The sequence below is a fragment of the Mizuhopecten yessoensis genome, unplaced genomic scaffold (genome assembly GCF_002113885.1).
Source record: "Mizuhopecten yessoensis strain PY_sf001 unplaced genomic scaffold, ASM211388v2 scaffold11111, whole genome shotgun sequence".
NCBI lineage: Eukaryota > Metazoa > Mollusca > Bivalvia > Pectinida > Pectinidae > Mizuhopecten > Mizuhopecten yessoensis.
The window spans coordinates 321,298-343,490 of record NW_018408885.1 but is presented as its reverse complement, the minus strand read 5'-3'; the positions used below and the strand labels follow the sequence as shown (position 1 = coordinate 343,490).

The window sequence follows — 22,193 nt, the reverse complement described above, 5'->3', positions numbered from 1 at the left end:
CGTCTCCTCCACCATCCAACCCCCGTCCCACCACCATCCAACCCCCTTCCCCTCCACCATCCAACCCCCGTCCCCTCCACCATCCAATCCCCGTCTGATAATACAACTGCTTTGAACATGTTTTAAACAAAGTTAGATCCAATGGTGTGTAATCTCGTTTGTACAAGTAATACATATATCGTAGACCGGTAAAAAAAATCCGGAAATATTTATCAATTGAATATCTATTATTCAGGAAAAATAACGCGTGTTTACATATGTATGTAATTTGTTTATGCATGGATGTAGTAAATGTATGTTATTATCGATGATTAACCGATCGGTGATCGGAATATTACTCAGTGAAACAGATACGGATGTATGTATAGTAATACTGGCCCTTCTGAAATTACAATGAATGACAAAACATGGAAACAATTATCCGCGGCTGCCGTGGGCGACTCCGGTCCGGAGTGGGATATTTTCTTCTTACTGGCATCCCGGGTACGTTCTTTGAGCGAATCTGATTTCGGAACAAATACTTTTTTTTTATGAACAAACACCTTAAATTAACCAGTTAATTGCTGCTTTTAATTTTTCCTGTTCGTTAACTGAATGCATGTAAATACGTAAATACTATGTTAATGCTTGAGCGTCCTACTACGTGAGGATACAAACTGCACGGATGCTGACCCCGAGACAGCAACCCTGTCCCCGAGACAGCAATCATGGCCCCAACACAGCAATCATGGCCTCGAGACAGCAACACTGAGCCCGAGACAGCAACCCTGACCCCGAGACAGCAACCCTGACCCCTAGACAGCAACCTTGACCCCGAGACAGCAACACTGACCCCGAGACAGCAACCCTGACCCCGAGACAGCAACCCTGGCCCCGACACAGCAACCCTGACCCCGAGACAACAATCCTGACCCCGAGACGGCAACCCTGACCCCGAGACAGCAACCCTGACCCCGAGACAGCAACACTGGCCCCGAGACAGCAACCCTGACCCCGATACAGCAACTCTGACCCCGATACAGCAATCCTGGCCCCGAGACAGCAACCCTGGCCCCGAGACAGCAACCCTTTGCCCCGAGACAGCAATCCTGGCAGTGTGCCACAGGCGGATTAGGACTAACGAAAACAATTAACCCCGAGACAGCAACCCTGGCAGTGTTCCACAGGCGGATTAGGACTAACGAAATTAATGAACCCCGAGACAGCAATCCTGGCAGTGTTTCACAAGCGGTTTAGGACTAACGAAAACAATGAACCCCGAGACAGCAATCCTGGCAGTGTTCCACAGGCGGATTAGGACTAACGAAAACAATGAACCCCGAGACAGCAACCCTGGCAGTGTTCCACAGGCGGATTAGGACTAACGAAAATAATAAATGATGAGCTTGTTATAGAGACGAGAATATACATTTTGTTTTGTTAGTATCACCAAACCGGTGATGAATTGCATTGTTATAAGGATATTTTTTCGTGTCCATCTAGATACTACAAATGTACTGTACTAGAGCAAATATTAAGTTAATGTGAAAAAAATGGTAAATGGCGAAAATACATAAAACTCAAAGAAAAATATTGATTTATAAAATATAGGTTCGGTACTAGTTGTCATATTTGTTTTTTTATATGTTTTATTTATTTTACAACTCCTTATTTTTTTTCTTGCTGTATTCGTTACACCGAGTTCGTAGTGCATATTATAAATACATGTGTACACTCTTTTCTAAACATTTTCTTCAGGTTGGTGAGTATGGGTTATGAAAAGTTCTTTTTATATAACCAATGATAGTTTCTATGTGACGTTTCGATGACAAGTACGGTATGTACACTGTCACATCCGTGCACACAAAGGTGTAAAATGTGTACGAGTTGTCCAACAATCGGTGTCGATTCGGCTACGCTCTAAGCGTATGTACAATAAGTGTTATGTCAGCAGGGGGACAATGATCTCTAGTTAATAACAACTTTATGTAGTTATTCCATAGAACGAACATCTTATTTCACAGGAACCTTTTTCTGGGATTAAGTTATGACGTCACGTATCGATCCTGTGACCAATCCATTAATGTATCGACAAAGATTTATGATTCAGTCTAATTTGTTTCGATTCTTTTGTTGTACACTAATCTACCTTCAGTGAAATGCTATATCTTGGAAGCGTTACAGGTAAGTAAGTGTATGGTTGAACGTTGTCTTCAGTGAAATGTAAAGTTACGATGTTTAATGCACCGTTTGCAAAACCCTACGTCTGAAGTTTGTTTAAAGATAGGATAACAGCCAACACCATTTCCAAATCTCAAAATAGCAAGGTACATGTACACAGCTAATGCATTTCCACACAACAAAACTCAGTCACAACAAGGTTTTTTTCTTTTATAAACGGAACAAACTGTTAAAATCGTTTTGTCATTTTCAAACCCGAGTCTTTTAAGTGACTTGGCAAAATTAGGAATGTATAGCCGGACAATAAAGCAAGGTTTTTATTATATGTCTTCGCCAAGTCAAGGAATCTCCAGCTAAACCGTCTTGGTTGGTTTTGACGAAAAGAGAGTGATGTTTTGACAAGTTTAGATAAAAGATATATACCCCATAAAAATGGCAGCAGGGCTGACTTATAAAACTGAAATAAATTCTGACTTTTTGAAATGTATATCATCACATATCGGCCAGCTTTTCCCGGTTTTTTTCTGCTTTGGTATTCGGATGCCGTAAGGTTTAGATGTGCTTTATTTCTTTGACGGTCATCTTTCGGCAAAGTCGAGACTCTCTATCAGGGAAAATATTTTGGTTTTCTTCCAGAATATTTACGGAGTGTCTACAGCATTGAAACGAGATAAAGTCTCGCGATGTATCATGCGATACGAGATCTGATACGTCCCGTCGACGTCACACTGTACTCCATCAAGTCTGATACGAAACTAAAACATAACATCACGCTATCCCATAAAAGGGGCAACAGGCAGAGCGGCTGCTTGCCTAACTCATGTTCTACTTGCTAGTATAAACACAGGCTATTTTTATTTGATCAAATCGTACATCATTAAAATGCCTGTCGCCCTTATTACGCATGCTGTCTTTTTCACTTGGCGGGATTAGGGTATATGCCGTTAAAAATTCTTTGTGTGCCATTTTGAAAAATAAAGAACACAAAAACGAAATTCACAGTAACAGATCTATGTAAGTTTAACTTAACTAATCACAACGTAGACATTTTAACATAACCTGTTTGATGACAAATGAATTCGAGTTTTTATTTCCGAAAATAACCGACAAAGGCCGATTGAGTACGTATGACGTGTTCATGGCGTTATACAATGTACATGTCGTAAGACAATATCTGAACGAAGTTCCATGCGTGGCATTTTATGTGATGATTTTTTTCCCCACAAAATGTATGTGATTTTTTTTTATCAAAATCTGATAAAATATATAGATGTAAGTGTATTCTCCTCATCACTGCTACTTCGGGGCGAAAACTAAATAAGGGCAACATTAAGCAAAGGAACTAACTCTTTACGCACGCATGTGTTACCGTTACAGAGCTTCGCTCGAGACCCTTCGGCCATATATTTTGTTTTCCTTCCAAGAATAGTGTGAATACTCGAAGGCCATTCTTCTACTGCTATTCAAATCTCTTTTATTCCACGATTATTTGTTAAGTACAAATAAATGAACACATAGACAAGCGGTGGTGTTATCAAGGTCTAACACTTTACTTGGACAATTATTTACCCGTTAGCATGATGCAGTGGATAGCATACTCGCCTTTTACTGTTATAAAATACACAAACACTGATAGAATTATTTAAAGTCCCCGTTTAAAGGTCAGATAGAGTTTGCCCCCGGCGTCAAGAGTTGAACCCCTGCCCACCAGCACACAGACATATAATCAATTACTTTAACTAATAAAGTTTGGTGTATGTGCCTACACTGCGCGATTTGATGAAGCGTTTACAGCTCATGCTTCATGTTAAAGCTGACGTTTCTAATATATCCCGGAAAACTCAGCTGTGATTGATCTATTTAACATCTTTATCATAAAATGTTAATACCTTTATCAAAATCCACATAAACTAAATATGTTTAAACTAATTATACTACTGGACTTCCGTTATATGAATCATATCAGAAACCTAAGGTGTTGTGTACTTACTACACACAACGATACGTTTCACCAAAATTTCAATAAAATTAGCTCAATAAGCGCCTGTATACCGCAATTTTGGAATGCTCATACACGATCGCAGACATCGCTTGTATGTTTTGACACGAGACAAGTAATTGAAAGTAGCGGTCAAGTAAACTGACCTTTACCGCCCATCCTTAGCATCCCATTCCGCCGCGATGTTACAGAAAAATGTCCCGAATGTGAATAAGCCTGGATGAGAGCGTGTTTTGCTGGACTGAGTGGCACAGGGGAGGGAAGATGTAGTATCAGACAAAGATAAGGTCCTGATTACAGTACAGGGGCCATGCTTAGCTTACATGTTCTCTAATTGCGAACGACAGTAGTTTGCAGCAGAACGCCAGAAACTGACCTTCGGATAACCTTGTGTATACTATACCCCGCTTCAGCTTAGGAGGGATACAAGAGCGTAGTTTTGCGATGTATTTACATGTGTTTGTTCGTGTATCTTATACAATGCGATACCATCACATTTTAATGTACGTTTTTTGCCCCATAGTCAACCAGACGGGCCCCCTACTGCTCTAATCATAGAAAACCATCAACACATATCTTCTGAAAGATGATATAGATGTCAACGCGTATTTCCTTGGGGTCCGATATAGAAACCGGTAGTAGCAGTTGTTGGAATTAACCTCATTCCGGACAAATGATCCCTTCCGACTCTGTTAATAGCATGACCCCTCCGGCATTACGTCTGTCTTCCTTGTTTTACAATCCTCGCCTGCTAACTTGGACACGTTTATAATGAGGAATTAAGATAGATATTAAACAAAAACAGGAACTGAGGAGACACCAAAACGAAAGGAGAGAGAACAATAGGAAATGAAAAGACACCAAAACGAAAAGAAAGACAACAACAGGAACAGAGGAGACACCAAGTCAAATAGAAAGAAAGACAGCAACAGGAACAGAGGAGACACCAAGTCAAATAGAAAGAAAGACAGCAACAGGAACAGAGGAGACACCAAGTCAAATAGAAAGAAAGACAGCAACAGGAACAGAGGAGACACCAAGTCAAATAGAAAGAAAGACAGCAACAGGAACAGAGGAGACACCAAGTCAAATAGAAAGAAAGACAGCAACAGGAACAGAGGAGACACCAAGTCAAATAGAAAGAAAGACAGCAACAGGAACAGAGGAGACACCAAGTCAAATAGAAAGAAAGACAGCAACAGGAACAGAGGAGACACCAAGTCAAATAGAAAGAAAGACAGCAACAGGAACAGAGGAGACACCAAGTCAAATAGAAAGAAAGACAGCAACAGGAACAGAGGAGACACCAAGTCAAATAGAAAGAAAGACAGCAACAGAAACAGAGGAGACACCAAGTCAAATAGAAAGAAAGACAGCAACAGAAACAGAGGAGACACCAAGTCAAATAGAAAGAAAGACAGCAACAGAAACAGAGGAGACACCAAGTCAAATAGAAAGAAAGACAGCAACAGAAACAGAGGAGACACCAAGTCAAATAGAAAGAAAGACAGCAACAGAAACAGAGGAGACACCAAGTCAAATAGAAAGAAAGACAGCAACAGAAACAGAGGAGACACCAAGTCAAATAGAAAGAAAGACAGCAACAGAAACAGAGGAGACACCAAGTCAAATAGAAAGAAAGACAGCAACAGAAACAGAGGAGACACCAAGTCAAATAGAAAGAAAGACAGCAACAGAAACAGAGGAGACACCAAGACAAAAGAAAAGACAACAGCAGGAAGGGTAAGCGTTTCTTGCAAGTGGGACCTGCCATTCTGTTTCCTGTCGAATCAAGGAGATTATGCCAGTCACCAGCACCAAGACAACAAGAGCCGTAGAGTTTACCTCAGTGTGTCATCTGCAAACTAAAAATGCACTATTCTTACATTTACTTCTGAATTTTAAAACCTTTAAATGGGTAATAAGATTGTTATATATATCTGTTAGAATGTGAAAAGCTTTTAAAAGAAATGCCGTGATTATAATTCGCTTCCAATTATATATAACTGACAACTAAAATTTGGTTATTTGTAGCCGTATATTCACAGCATGGAGTGTCACCCTACGTTATGGTACAATGGTAGGTCATATGTGATACAATTTCATTCGAGGACTGTTATCTATATTGTTACATTTCCTTGTAATCCTTACTGTTCTTAAATATTAAATATTAACACCGGTAACATTTCCTCTGTTTCACTTTTGACGTTACCACCGATAACTATACTCTTCTCTAATATGACCAAGCTGATGGTGATTTTTGATGTCTCCTACATAAAACAGTGTATCAAATGAGTTGGATAAACCACATAAAGTCAGATTAACAGCATGGTGCCGTCTCAGAACTAACTTAACTTGCAGTGATAATATCAAGACGAAACTTAAGGTGTTCCGGTTAACTCATTTAAATGAGGAGACTCGAACGGTTCGATAATGTTTGTGTTTTATAAAGATTCTGTTAAGATGCCGATATAGTAATTTAAGTTGACCCGATGCCAGGGATCGAATCCGCGCTGGAATCGAATAATTTTTGAACGCAGATTTATATACGTAGGCGCTTATGGACTTTATTCTGAAGAAAAAAAAGTTTTTTACGAAAATTCTCCTTTATTCATAATATTTAAAGAAGTATGTTGCTTTGACTTCCCACGTATGCATACGATGAGGCATATACTGTGATAAAGGCTTCTCCTGGAGTTACCCGGGAACTCTTTATCGACATCTGGCTAGTGCACATAGGGTATAATAGTATTGTACTGAGGTCAAGGCTGCCGTTGAGTATGATTTGTTTGTCTACATTGTACCTGTACCATCCCATGAGCATCGTAGCTGTCATTTTGGGTACCGCTATTGTTTTCTTGCTTTCAAAGCACCTGTCTTTCATGTCTTTGACACTCAGGTCAAGGTCATCTAAGAGTAGCTACACCACTCCAAGCTGCATGAGAGAGACTAGGTCTCGTGCGGCCCAGTATATATAGTGACACGTATGAGTGTATCAGAGAGATGCAGATCTCCCAGTCTCCTTGCCTGTTTATCCTGACGGTTATATTACTGACGTTTAAGCCGCCAGAACGGAACACAAAGAAAATACGCAGCGTCTTTTGTTCTCTAACGTAACCCCGTGATATTTATTTAGCTTGATATTAAGCTACAGCGATTGTCCAGTCAGCTGTTCGGTTTCATGGCATACGTGTTTAGAAAACGGGCTATGGAAGTCGATTCCTGACGATTTCTTGGTTTTTAGAAAGAAGCTGAATTTGTTAACGAGTTGTTAAAAGCTTAAATATCTATGATGAGGTAAGCGGTTATATATATGAGTCGTGTTTTAATTGGTATCAGTTCTGGGGTTTCCGAAGATACCAAAGGTAGTTATCTGGATACATCTATAAATTATAGCCGAGTGTCTGTTTGGCGGTGACATTTCGACACTGACATTTACATACGTTTACGAACATATACAACGCCATACAAACTTAAGCTAGTTAGACCTCTTATCTACGGGACGTAAAGGTCCGCCCGGCAGTGTAATACAGGACTACCGGTTTCTGATGAATTGTGCCAAACCCAGAATCTTTGCTAGTAACAAAATATCCAACTCATGATAACCTTTATTTACACTGCGCGGAGAAAACGTAGTAGCCGACTTTTAAAGTGATATGAGCAGACCTTGTTAGCCTCTGTATTATTGTAATTCGTTACAAAGTAGGAAATCCCGGCCTGTCTAAGATAGATGCTGAATAGGTGAGGGNTAACGGCTTCCACTAAAAGATGCAGTCTGTGAGAAGTTGTCCACTTTTGTTGGTGGTTTCGACTGAATAGGTGAGGGCCCGGGGTGACTAGGTATGTCTCGGAACACTACAGACGATAACGGCTTCCACTAAAAGATGCAGTCTGTGAGAAGTTGTCCACTTTTGTTGGTGGTTTCGACTGAATAGGTGAGGGCCCGGGGTGACTAGGTATGTCTCGGAACACTACAGACGATAACGGCTTCCACTAAAAGATGCAGTCTGTGAGAAGTTGTCCACTTTTGTTGGTGGTTTCGACTGAAATACTGTAACTATGTTACTTGGATACCAGGTATATATTTCATATCACTTCGACTGGCCAATCACAATCGTTTCAATCATACAGTTCTTTGCTTATTGTTTTATGACATTCTTTCATTGCCTCCTTGAATTAAAATGTCTTATATATCCTTTGGCTTTTTGAACAACTGTGCAGTTAAAATGATACATGTATGATTGCAGACATGTTGACAAATCAAGACTAATAGTTTTCAATTCAGCGTCCGTGTTTTCTTTATAAGTGGTCAAACGTGTTCCAAAATTCGAAAGTATTAAAATTAATTTTAGTGCACTGCTTTAGTAAAAGTATGTAATCTCACTAGGAACTGTCTTAATTCTAAAATCGGTGAAGAAGATGATATTTCGATTTTAACCATTGTCGACATCCAAGGTTTTCGTTCGTGACATACATCTGTTCTCTTCAGAGTCTTCGATTTCGTCCAAGGGTACAGAGGCGGTAACTCGTGTATCGAAAGCAGCACCATTACACTTACGGAGATTAAAGGTATCTGTATTCAGTAAATAAGTACTAAGATTTGAAGCAGGAATGCTGCATGCAAATATGCATATTGTTTAAACCAATAATGAATTTCCTTTATAATGCGTTCCGACACCAATTTGCCACAAAACGCAAACAATCTGAGTGGCCTTACGGGAACTACAGGCCGCAATGACCTTTTGAACTACATATCTGCTGTGTTTGATTGGTTCATGGACGGACTTTAATCAAAACATGGCATTGTGGGAATGTGTTTTCCCTCTAAAATCGTGTCAGCACCTCTTCATTTTAATTGTCGTGGTTTTTATGACCTTTTGTTTGCAGGAGATATCAATTCCCGTGGTGGTCAAGCGGTGACCACGTGCTCTTATGCAGGGAACGTGAACATGATATTGACATCCGACTACAAATGTACAAATTAGAGGGAAGATGACTAGACTCAACAGCACAATGAAAAGTTAAAAGAATAATTTGAAGATCACACACATAGCGTTCCTATCAAGTAATTCGGAGCGTAATAACGTAGATGTAACTATTAACCTTTGAACTAGGGTGAGTGGTCAAAATATTACAGAGCTAATCAGGTTTGTTCGGACAGCTTACGTCGTCTGTCCATGGAAGTATGACCATCAGGTTGTTAACGTTGTAAGCTTGGATCAACGGCTTTATTCTTTGTACCAGCCAAAACGAAACAAATTGTATTAATTAGAGTGTATGTGTATTATCAGGGTTGTAGAATTAGTTTGAATACAGATATTTTAATGTTTTAAGTCCTTTTGAAAGATATTGCATATGCATCATCATTGATATCGAAATGAATAATTTGTGGTCATTTATGGCGTCACGATGACGTCATACTTGTCGCTGTTTTAAGTATGAGACAATATGGAAGCCAACATGTGAAGTCGATACACTAAAATACTACTGACTGACTGGCCTGTCTCAAAGCTACTTCTTGTAGGTATGCATCACTGCATACCTCTTATGACAGTACAGTAAAACCTCGATATAATGACCTTCGTTTCGTTTGGACCCCGCGAATAGCCAACATATTTCAAGGTCCCCCTTGTTTTCTTCTTAAACCATGTGTTCTTTCCCTCAGTTTATAGCCAAAACATCTTTGTAGCGCCGACATTTCTTCGGGAAATTGTGTCAGTATAACGAGGTTTTACTGCACATTTATATATAAATTAGCAGAATTTAAATTGGTAACTTGAAAAAAACTACAACAGTTAGTTGATGATAACATTCCTGTAAATCGTATCGGCAACAAGTAGAAAGTTAAATATTTTGGACAACACAAACATATAAGTAGTATACATGTAACTCAATATATATATATAGGACTAGCTGACGTATAAAGGATATAACAGGGTTGAGGCAAATTACAGCTGGTCAGTACATAAACATTGTAGAGTATACAGGTAACTCACACCTGGTCAGAACATAAACACTGTAGATTATACAGGTAACTCATACCTGGTCAGTACATACACATTTTAGATTATACAGGTAACTCATATCTGGTCAGTACATAAACATTGTAGATTACACATGTATCTAACACCTTGTCAGTACATAAATATTGTAGAATATATAGGTAACTCACACCTGGTCAGTACATAAATATTGTACATTATACAGGTAACTCATACCTGGTCAGTACATAAACATTGTACATTATACAGGTTACTCATACCTGGTCAGTACATAAACATTGTAAATTATATAGGTAACTCATACCTGGTCAGTACATAAACATTGTAGATTAAATAGGTAACTCATACCTGGTAAGTACATAAACATTGTAGATTATACAGGTAACTCATATCTGGTCAGTACATAAACATTGTAGATTATACAGGTAACTCACACCTAGTCAGTACAGAAACATTGTAAATTATACAGGTAACTCACACCTGGTCAGTACAGAAACATTGTAGATTATACAGGTAACTCACACCTGGTCAGTATATAAACATTGTAGATTATACAGGTAACTCACACCTAGTCAGTACAGAAACATTGTAAATTATACAGGTAACTCACACCTGGTCAGTACATAAATATTGTATATTATACAGGTAACTAACACCTGGTCAGTACATAAACATTGTAAATTATACAGGTAACTCACACCTGGTCAGTACATAAACATTGTAGATTATAAAGGAAACTCATACATGGTCAGTACATAATCATTGTAGATTATACAGGTAACTCATATCTGGTCGGTACATAAACATTGTAGATTATACAGGTATCTAACACCTTGTCAGTACTTAAATATTGTAGATTATACAGGTAACTCACACCTAGTCAGTACAGAAACATTGTAAATTATACAGGTAAATCACACCTGGTCAGTACATAAACATCGTAAATTATACAGGTAACTCATACCTGGTCAGTACATAAACATTGTAAAATATACAGGTAACTCACACCTGGTCAGTACATACACATTGTAGATTATACAGGTAACTCATATCTGGTCAGTACATAAACATTGTAGTACCTGGTCAGTACATAAACATTGTAAATTATACAGGTAACTCATACCTGGTCAGTACATAAACATTGTACAATATACAGGTAACTCACACCTGGTCAGTACATAAACATTGTAGATGATACAGGTAACTCATTCATGGTCAGTACATAAACATTGTAGATTATACAGGTAACTCATATCTGCTCAGTACATAAACATTGTAGATTATACAGGTATCTAACACCTTGTCAGTACTTAAATATTGTAGATTATACAGGTAACTCACACCTGGTCAGTACATAATCATTGTAGATTATACAGGTAACTCATTCATGGTCAGTACAAAAACATTGTAGATTATACAGGTAACTCATATCTGGTCAGTACATAAACATTGTAGATTATACAGCTAACTCATACCTGGTCAGGTCATAAACATTGTAGATTATACAGGTAACTCATTCATGGGCAGTACAAAAACATTGTAGATTATACAGGTAACTCATATCTGCTCAGTACATAAACATTGTAGATTATACAGGTAACTCAAACCTGGTCAGTATATAAACATTGTAAATTATATAGGTAACTCATGCCTGGTCAGTACATAATCATTGTAGATTATACAGGTAACTTACAACTGGTCAGTACATAAACATTGTAGATTACACAGGTATCCAACACCTTGTCAGTACATAAATATTGTAAATTATATAGGTAACTCATGCCTGGTCAGTACATAATCATTGTAGATTATACAGGAAACTCATTCATGGTCAGTACATAAACATTGTAGATGATACAGGTAACTCATTCATGGTCAGTACATAAACATTGTAGATTATACAGGTAATTCATATCTGGTCAGTACATAAACATTGTAGATTATACAGGTAACTCATATCTGGTCAGTACATAAATATTGTAGATTATACAGGTAACTCACACCTGGTCAGTACATAAACATTGTAGATTACACAGGTATCTAACACCTTGTCAGTACATAAATATTGTAGATTATACAGGTAACTTACACCTGGTCAGTACATAAACACTGTAGATGATACAGGTAACTCATTCATGGTCAGTACATAAACACTGTAGATTATACAGGTAACTCATATCTGGTCAGTACATAAATATTGTAGATTATACAGGTAACTCACACCTGGTCAGTATATAAACATTGTAGATTATACAGGTAACTCACAACTGGTCAGTATATAAACACTGTAGATTATACAGGTAACTTACACCTGGTCAGTACATAAACATTGTAGATTATACAGGTAATTCATATCTGGTCAGTACATAAACATTGTAGATTATACAGGTATCTAACACCTTGTCAGTACATAAATATTGTAAATTATACAGGTAACTCACACCTGGTCAGTACATACATATTGTAGATTATACAGGTAACTCATACCTGGTCAGTATATAAACATTGTAGATTATACAGGTAACTCATGCCTGGTCAGTTGTAGATTATACAGGTAACTTACACCTGGTCAGTACATAAACATTGTAAATTATACAGGTAACTTACACCTGGTCAGTACATAAATATTGTAGATTATACAGGTAACTCATACCTGGTCAGTATATAAACATTGTAGATTATACAGGTAACTCATACCTGGTCAGTATATAAACATTGTAGATTATACAGGTAACTCACACCTGGTCACTACATGAACATTGTAGATTATACAGGTAACTCATACCTGGTCAGTATATAAACATTGTAGATTATACAGGTAACTCATGCCTGGTCAGTTGTAGATTATACAGGTAACTTACACCTGGTCAGTACATAAATATTGTAGATTATACAGGTAACTCACCCCTGGTCAGTATATAAACATTGTAGATTATACAGGTAACTCACAACTGGACAGTATATAAACACTGTAGATTATACAGGTAACTTACACCTGGTCAGTACATAAATATTGTAGATTATACAGGTAACTCACACATGGTCAGTATATAAACATTGTAGATTATACAGGTAACTCACACCTGGTCAGTACATAAATATTGTACATTATACAGGTAACTCACACCTGGTCAGTGCATAAACATTGTAGATTATACAGGTAACTCATACTTGGTCAGTACATAAACATTGTAAATTATACAGGTAACTCACATCTGGTCAGTACATAAACACTGTAAATTATACAGGTAACTCACACCTGGTCAGTACAGAAACATTGTAAATTATACAGGTAACTCATATCTGGTCAGTACATAAACATTGTAGATTACACAGGTATTTAACACCTTGTCAGTACATAAATAATGTAGATTATACAGGTAACTCATACCTGGTCAGTACGTAAACATTGTAGATTATACAGGTAACTCATACCTGGTCAGTACATCAACATTGTAGATTATACAGGTAACTCATACCTGGTCAGTACATAAAAATTGTAGATTATACAGGTAACTCATATCTGGTCAGTATATAAACATTGTAGATTATACAGGTAACTCACACCTGGTCAGTACATAGGTAACTCATGCCTGGTCAGTACATAAACATTGTAGATTATACAGGTAACTCATATCTGGTCAGTATATAAACATTGTAGATTATACAGGTAACTCATTCCTGGTCAGTCCATAAACATTGTAGATTACACAGGTATCTAACACCTTGTAAGTACATAAATATTGTAGATTATACAGGTAACTCATACCTGGTGAGTACATAAACATTGTAGATTATACAGGTAACTCATACCTGGTCAGTTCATAAATATTATAGATTATACAAGTAACTCACACCTGGTCAGTACATAGACATTGTAGATTATACAGGTAACTCACACCTGGTCATACATAAACATTGTAGATTATACAGGTATCTAACACCTTGTCAGTACATAAATATTGTAAATTATACAGGTAACTCATACCTGGTCAGTACATAAACATTGTAAATTATACAGCTAACTCATACCTGGTCAGTACATAAACATTGTAGATTATACAGGTAACTCACACCTGGTCAGTACATAAACACTGTAGATTATATAGGTAATTCACACCTGGTCAGTACATAAACATTGTAGATTATACAGGTATCTAACACCTTGTCAGTACATAAATATTGTAAATTATATAGGTAACTCATACCTGGTCAGTACATAAACATGGTAGATTATACAGGTAACTCATTCCTGGTCAGTCCATAAACATTGTAGATTACACAGGTAACTCACACCTGGTCAGTACATAAACACTGTAGATTATATAGGTAATTCACACCTGGTCAGGTAACTCATATCTGGTCAGTACATATACATTGTAGATTATACAGGTAACTTACACCTGGTCAGTACATAAACATTGTAGATTATACAGGTAACTTACACCTGGCCAGTACATAAACATTGTAGATAATACAGGTAACTTACACCTGGTCAGTACATAAACATTGTAGATTATACAGGTAACTCACACCTGGTCAGTACATAAACATTGTAGATTATACAGGTAACTTACACCTGGTCAGTACATAAACATTGTAGATTATACAGGTAACTTACACCTGGTCAGTACATAAACATTGTAGATTATACAGGTAACTCACACCTGGTCAGTATATAAACATTGTAGATTATACAGGTAACTAACACCTGGTCAGTACATACATATTGTAGATTATACAGCTAACTCATACCTGATCAGTACATAAACATTGTAAATTATACCGGTAACTTACACCTGGTCAGTACATAAACATTGTAGATTATACAGGTAACTCACACCTGGTCAGTACATAAACATTGTAGATTATACAGGTAACTAACACCTGGTCAGTACATACATATTGTAGATTATACAGCTAACTCATACCTGGTCAGTACATAAACATTGTAAATTATACAGGTAACTTACACCTGGTCAGTACATAAATATTGTAAATTATACAGGTAACTAACACCTGGTCAGTATATACATATTGTAGATTATACAAGTAACTCACACCTGGTCAGTACATAAACATTGTAAATTATACAGGTAACTTACACCTGGTCAGTACATAAATATTGTAAATTATAGAGGTAACTAACACCTGGTCAGTATATACATATTGTAGATTATACAAGTAACTCACACCTGGTCAGTACATAAACATTGTAAATTATACAGGTAACTAACACCTGGTCAGTTTATACATATTGTAGATTATACAAGTAACTCACACCTGGTCAGTACATAAACATTGTAAATTATACAGGTAACTCATACCTGGTCAGTATATAAACATTGTAGATTATACAGGTAACTAACACCTGGTCAGTACATAAACATTGTAGATTATACAGCTAACTCATACCTGGTCAGTCCATAAACATTGTAGATTACACAGGAAACTCATGCCTGGTCAGTACATAAACATTGTAGATTATACAGGTATCTAACACCTTGTCAGTACATAAATATTGTAAATTATACAGGTAACTTATACTTGGACAGTACATAAATATTGTATATTATACAGGTAACTCATACATTGTCAGTACATAAATATTGTAGATTATACAGGTAACTCACACCTGGTCATACATAAACATTGTAGATTATACAGGTATCTAACACCTTGTCAGTACATAAATATTGTAAATTATACAGGTAACTTATACTTGGTCAGTACATAAATATTGTATATTATACAGGTAACTCCTTCCTGGTCAGTACATAAACATTGTACATTATACAGGTAACTCATACCTGGTCAGTACATAAACATTGTAGATTATACATGTAACACATACCTGGTCAGTATATAAACATTTTAGATTATACAGGTAACTCACACCTGGTCAGTACATAAACATTGTAAATTATACAGGTAACTAACACCTGGTCAGTACATACATATTGTAGATTATACAGCTAACTCATACCTGGTCAGTACATAAACATTGTAGATTATACATGTAACACATACCTGGTCAGTATATAAACATTTTAGATTATACAGGTAACTCACACCTGGTCAGTATATAAACATTGTAGATTATACAGGTAACTCACACCTGGTCAGTACGTAAACATTGTAGATTACACAGGTAACTCATATCTGGTCAGTATATAAACATTGTAGATTATACAGGTAACTCATATCTGGTCAGTACATAAATATTGTAGATTATACAGGTAACTCACACCTGGTCATACATAAACATTGTAGATTATACAGGTATCTAACACCTTGTCAGTACATAAATATTGTAAATTATACAGGTAACTCATACCTGGTCAGTACGTAAACATTGTAGATTATACAGGTAACTCACACCTGGTCACTACATGAACATTGTAGATTATACAGGTAACTCATACCTGGTCAGTACGTAAACATTGTAGATTATACAGGTAACTCACACCTGGTCATACATAAACATTGTAGATTATACAGGTATCTAACACCTTGTCAGTACATAAATATTGTAAATTATACAGGTAACTTATACTTGGACAGTACATAAATATTGTATATTATACAGGTAACTCATACATTGTCAGTACATAAATATTGTAAATTATACAGGTAACTCATACCTGGTCAGTATATAAACATTGTAGATTATACAGGTAACTCATACTTGGTCAGTACATAAACATTGTAGATTATACAGGTATCTAACACCTTGTCAGTACATAAATATTGTAAATTATACAGGTAACTTATACTTGGTCAGTACATAAATATTGTATATTATACAGGTAACTCATACATTGTCAGTACATAAATATTGTAGATTATACAGGTAACTCATTCCTGGTCAGTACATAAACATTGTAGATTACACAGGTAACTCACACCTGGTCAGTACATAAATATTGTAGATTAGGTAACTCACACCTGGTCAGTACATAAACATTGTATATTATACAGGGAACTCACACCTGGTCAGTACATAAATATTGTAGATTATAGTACATAATCATTGTAGATTATATAGGTAACTCATACATTGTCAGTACATAAATATTGTAGATTAGGTAACTCACACCTGGTCAGTACATAAATATTGTAGATTATATAGGTAACTCATACTTGGTCAGTACATAAATATTGTAGATTATACAGATTACTCATACCTGGTCGGTACAGATAGATTATACAGATTACTGTATATAAACATTGTAGATTATACAGATTACTCATACTTTGTCGGTACAGATTGATTATACAGATTACTCATACCTGGTCGGTACAGATTGATTATACAGATTACTTATACCTGGTCGGTACAGATTGATTATACAGATTACTCACACCTGGTCGGTACAGATAGATTATACAGATAACTCACACCTCGTCAGTACAGATGGATGAAACAGATAACTCACTCCTGGTCGGTACAGATAGATTATACAGATAAGTCTTACCTGGTAAGTATAGATAGTATACAGATAACTCACACCTGGTCAGTACAGATAGATTAAACAGATATCTCATACCTGGTCAGTACAGATTGATTAAACAGATAACTCACACCTGGTCGGTACAGATAGATTATACAGATACAGTAACTCACACCTGGTCGGTACAGAAAGATTATACAGATATCTCACATTTGGACGGTACAGATAGATTATACAGGTAACTCACACCTAGTCTGTACAGATAGATTATACAGATAAATCATACCTGGTCGGTACAGATAGATTATACAAATAACTCATACCAGGTCGGTACAGATAGATAAAACAGATAACTCACATCTGGTCGGTACAGATATAGTATACAGATACAGTTACTCACACCTGGTCGGTACAGATAGATAAAACAGATGACTCACACCTAGTCTGTACAGATCGATTATACAAATAACTCATACCAGGTCGGTACAGATAGATTATACAGATAAATCATACCTGGTCGGTACAGATAGATAAAACAGATGACTCACACCTAGTCTGTACAGATAGATTATACAAATAACTCACACCTGGTCGGTACAGATAGATTTTACAAATAAATCATACCTGGTCGGTACAGATAGATAAAACAGATGACTCACACCTGGTCGGTACAGATAGAGTATACAGATAACTCATACCAGGTCGGTACAGATATATTATACAGATAACTCACACCTGGTCGGTACTTGTCAGTACATAAATAATGTAGATTATACAGGTAACTCACACCTGGTCGATACAGATAGATTATACAAATAACTCACAACTGGTCGTTACAGATAGATTATATATATAATTCACACCTGGTAAGGACAGATAGATTATATAGATAACTCACACCTGGTCAGTACAGATAGATTCTATAGATAATTCACACCTGGTCGGTACATATAGATTATACAGATAACTCACACCTGGTCAGTACAGATAGATTATATAGATAATTCACACCTGGTAAGTACAGATAGATTATATAGATGACTTACACCTGGTCGGTACAGATAGATTATACAGATAACTCACACCTGGTCAGTACAGATAGATTATATATATAATTCACACCTGGTAAGTACAGATATATTATACAGATAACTCACACCTGGTCGGTACAGGTAGGTTATACAGGTAATTCGCTGACATGTGTAGATCGATCACTCACCTGGCGTGCAACCTTAGCTGAAACTCAGACGAGCAATCCGTATTCTCGCCATGTCTTGTTAGTGATATGAGAGTTTAATAATTAATGTGGCGATAGAAAGGTAAGAAATATATGTTAGTAAACGTATCAGCCGGATATAATCCACGTATCGGTACCCCTTCACGCTATGGTCCAATATACAACCTTGGTACTAATGTAAGGTCCCCCCTCACGACCTTTGTCGGGCCAACTCTCACTGTCAATGAAGATAATGGAGAAATTGCATTTCGAACAAAATAAATCGAATGATAATAAATAAGGCCTCCACAATGAACATTGTGGCTGTGTACATACACATCGATCTAAATACATTCTCGCAATAAATACCAGTATTGAGTCTACTTATAGTAATCCATGGACAACAATACATAGTTAATATATAACAATATCAGCGTATCAATAAATACCAGTATTGAGTCTACTTATAGTAATCCATGGACAACAATACATAGTTAATATATAACAATATCAGCGTATCAATAAATACCAGTATTGAGTCTACTTATAGTAATCCATGGACAACAATACATAGTTAATATATAACAATATCAGCGTATCAATAAATACCAGTATTGAGTCTACTTATAGTAATCCATGGACAACAATACATAGTTAATATATAACAATATCAGCGTATCAATAAATACCAGTATTGAGTCTACTTATAGTAATCCATGGACAACAATACATAGTTAATATATAACAATATCAGCGTATCAATAAATACCAGTATTGAGTCTACTTATAGTAATCCATGGACAACAATACATAGTTAATATATAACAATATCAGCGTATCAATAAATACCAGTATTGAGTCTACTTATAGTAATCCATGGACAACAATACATAGTTAATATATAACAATATCAGCGTATCAATAAATACCAGTATTGAGTCTACTTATAGTAATCCATGGACAACAATACATAGTTAATATATAACAATATCAGCGTATCAATAAATACCAGTATTGAGTCTTCTTATAGTAATCCATGGACAACAATACATAGTTAATATATAACAATATCAGCGTATCCTAATGTGTGTACTCTAGAATACGGCTAGTCATTAGGTGTTAGATTGAATTGTACTTTTGTAACGTAAGATCTCTGTAAAAAGGTGTGATGCAACAACAACAGACAATATCCGAAGAGATAAATAATACAGTTATTTTGATAATCAAAGACTTAGCCAATCACATCATGTAAAGAGAACCTACTTAAAGAGCTCAAAGTGTTTATTTATATCTAACATCGTGCAGGTCCTTATAGAAACGGCTTCAACCCCATCAAAAGTGATATCATTAACTTATTCTGTCCAGATCCATCGGCTCATTTTCACCTCCTGCAGGATCCGGGAATGCAGACCAGGACCTAAACACCCACTGTGCTTCGCAGGAAACAAAAATCATCTTGTACTACCTCTAAGTTTTCTAAACGCAGTTTTCTTTCAGTTTTTTCTTCTCTATAAGATAAATAACATTCTATTTTGTCGACAGGTTAAGCTTCTGGCGCAAGTTGACTAGGCTTGGTATTCGAGGGAAAATGTTGTCTGTTATTAAGTCGCTTTATAAATCAGTCAAATCCTGTTTCAATTAATGGGAAATGCTCTTACATTTTTGAAAACAATGTCGGTTTATTGCAAGGGGAAATTTTGTCACCATTGCTGTTTTCACTTTTTATCAATGATTTTGAAATGTCCTTTATTGAAACGGTGCAACATATTACGACTTCGGTGAGTTAAGTTTGTTTCTGTTAATGTACGCAGATGATTTGGTTATTTTTTCGGAATCTGTACAGGGTCTGCAGACTCTTCTTGATAGCCTTTTTGAAAACTCTACAAAATGGATTTTAACTGTAAATACGGAAAATACAAAAATAGTAGTTTTTAGAAAAGGTGGAAGATTACATAATGATGAAAAATGGTATTACAACGGAAGCAAAGTCGAATGAGTGGATCAATTTCCTTACCTAGGTGTACAATAATAAATTCACTTCTATCCTAAAACAATTAGCTATCCAAGGACGAAAAGCTATGTTTGCACTATTTTCAAAGTGTTCATCATTAAACTTAAATGTAAAAACTATGCTACACCTTTTCGATACATATGAAAGCAGTATCCTTTTTTATGCAAGTGAAATTTGGTGTATGCACAAAGCTCCAGAGATTGAACATGTGCATTTACATTTTTGTAAGAAATTACTAAAAGTGAAGAAGTCGGCCAATAACAACATGGTATATCTTGAATTGGGACGATTATAATTACCTCTAGCTTGTATGAGAAAAATTAGAATGAAAAAATATTGGTTTAAGATCTTAAAATCTGAAAATTGTATCATTTCCACTTCCTATAGATTTTTATTAAAATGTTGTAGTAAAAATGATTTCAACTGGGCTAAAGCAGTAAGAGATGAATTGAATAATCTAGGTCTTAATGATGTTTGGTTAAATCCATGTATTTTTCAGCAAAATGTGTTATTGCCATTGATAAAACAGAATTTTCGATCAAAGCATACAATCCCTTAGGGCCTCAATGGAAAACTCTCCAAAATGTTTATTGCATAAAAATATCATTGATTTCGGAGAATCATTACAATTTTACCTCACAAAATATATACCAATGAAATATCGCATTTGTTTAACTCGAATCCGTACATCTACACATTCTTTGGCTGTAGAAGTTGGAAGGTATAATAATATACCTAAAGAACGTAGATATTGTAAACAGTGTAACTGCCCCTCTGAAGTAGAGGACAAATTTCATTTTTTATTAGTCTGTTCTAAATTCCAAAATCTCAGATCACGTTTTATCAAAAGCTATTATTGGAAAAAACCATCTGTGTTTCAAGCCGTTCAGTTATTGAGTGTCCATAATATTAAAGAATTGTGAATACTAGGAAAAATTCATCTATGAGGCAAACAAATTAAGGGTATTATAATGGAATATGATTGTCTTCATTATCTGTACATTGTCCATGATTTGGGTATTACATGTATTGTATACTGATGGGCCAATGGACTAAAATTCGAATGAAACTTGAAGTTATTAGAAGAAACGACTTATGACTATATCACTTACTATGCTTGTTTACTTTACAGTGCTGTGGTAGGGTGGCGTAGTCGTACTCGCCTTTCACCAACACTGCGAAGTTACGATTCTCCGATCGGACGTGAAAAGCTATAGGGTGATCACTTGCCATACCACGTGGGTTTTCCCTCGGGTTCTCTAAAAGTTTCAACCTAAGTTAAAACCCTCTGCACCCTTCCGTCCGGGACAGCAAAGATTGTATCATTATTGTTGTAAAATAAATAACGTTT

General features: G+C 36.2%; 1 long non-coding RNA gene across 1 annotated transcript; it reads left to right on the top strand.

Annotated features, from left to right (window-relative positions):
• The first annotated feature begins 7,571 nt into the window (after nt 1-7,571).
• On the top strand, nt 7,572-8,752 carry LOC110465991. The gene is made up of 3 exons (XR_002464682.1): nt 7,572-7,900; nt 7,979-8,236; nt 8,649-8,752. It is a non-coding gene; the product is annotated as an uncharacterized LOC110465991 (long non-coding RNA).
• Nucleotides 8,753-22,193: the final 13,441 nt, after the last annotated feature.